Genomic DNA, 1,973 nt, shown 5'->3' with positions numbered 1-1,973 from the left:
AATTAAGATATAACACACGGATACACATTAATTAAGATATAACACACGGATACACATTAATTAAGATATAACACACGGATACACATTAATTAAGATATAACACACAGATACACATTAATTAAGATATAACACACAGATACACATTAATTAAGATATAACACACAGATACACATTAATTAAGATATAACACATATACACACACATTAATTAAGATATAACACATATACACACACATTAATTAAGATATAACACATATACACACACATTAATTAAGATATAACACACGGATACACATTAATTAAGATATAACACACGGATACACATTAATTAAGATATAACACACAGATACACATTAAGATGCTAAATGTGTTGTAATAATTACTTATTGTTTTCATTAATAGAAAATGTAATAAAACTTAATCTTGCATTATTGCACTATTGACCCTATCCTAATAAGTAGTACCCCCCCGGGGGGAGGCGTGCCCCACACTTTGGGAAAGCAATCACTCATCTATTTCCGCTAGCATCTAACTTTATTTTCTACCAGGAACCATTAACTAAAGAACAAAAACATATATGAACGATATGTTGTCTTGGAAATTGCATTTAATATTATGTGAATTGTAAGATTGTCATGGAAACCTGTTTAATAGTATATCAACTGACAAGTCGTCCTAGAAACCTATAGGAAAAAAAATGGACTGTTAGGTCGTCATGGAAACCCACTTAGATTATGTGAATTGTATGATTGTCATGGAAACCTGTTTAATAGCATATCAACTGACAAGTCGTCCTAGAAACCTATAGGAAAAAAAATGGACTGTTAGGTCGTCATGGAAACCCACTTAGATTATGTGAATTGTAAGATTGTCATGGAAACCTGTTTAATAGTATATCAACTGACAAGTCGTCCTAGAAACCTATAGGGAAAAAAATGGACTGTTTGGTCGTCATGGAAACCCACTTAGATTATGTAAACTGTTAGGTTGTCATGGAAATTCCATTTAATATTATGTGAAATGTAAGATTGTCATGGAAACTGTTTAACAAATGGTAAACTGCAAAGTTGTCATGGAAACCCAACTCATATTGTGTAAAACTGTTAGATCATCAGGTAAGCTAAAAATTCGTCTACGCCATCGTCATGGAAACCCTCAAACAACTGTTTCTATAAAAATACAAGATTAGATAATTAAAACCGAACTCAGAATTCATTGACTTTGTACAGGCTCGAACTAACAACAGATGTTTTCAAACCAGTTGAAATAAACATATACATTCAAGTGTCATCGAATGTCCGGAACCACATTTAAAGACTAATGCAGTGGAGCAGATAATATGGACTTCAATCTGATATTGACGAATTGGAATATGAAGAAGCTTCCCCCCACCCCTTCACAATGTTCCTTACAAGTGATGCATTAAACTTAAACTTTGTCAAGTCGGCTGAGGAGAGAAAGGGTTCACAATCCCGAAATAATTATTAACTGTTAGAGATAATTAACGACTGACAACAAGAAAACTTAAAACTGAGAAACTGTAGCATGATTAGCATATAAAATAAATACTGTATTTTTGAGTTAATTAGGTTTAATGATGCACATCAGTTACTGTCAAAAGACCCATTAAAGGTCTAAATAAAAGCGTTCTTTGTATTATAGTCTATGACTATTTCAGAACTATATAATTTCTAACTAATTTGAACGTGACATATTGTCACGTGATTTGACATGTATTATACGAATTTTTCATAAAAACCCAACATTCAAATTAAATTCGATTAGGTGTTTAAATACGAAATTTGTGTGATGGACACGATGGTTACTGAATTAAACGAATAATTATATCCGGGCGCGGAAGTACCTATCTATTGATCGGGGAATAGCCGGAAAACTCCTGTAGTCAGACACGACTACGATAATCTGAGAATTGTTTAGTCACCTAATGTACCAATTCTCGAATGTCTAGTTTCT

Source organism: Limulus polyphemus, unplaced genomic scaffold (assembly GCF_000517525.1).
Source record: "Limulus polyphemus unplaced genomic scaffold, Limulus_polyphemus-2.1.2 Scaffold6947, whole genome shotgun sequence".
Lineage (NCBI taxonomy): Eukaryota > Metazoa > Arthropoda > Merostomata > Xiphosura > Limulidae > Limulus > Limulus polyphemus.
Note: the sequence above shows the minus strand (reverse complement) of the source record.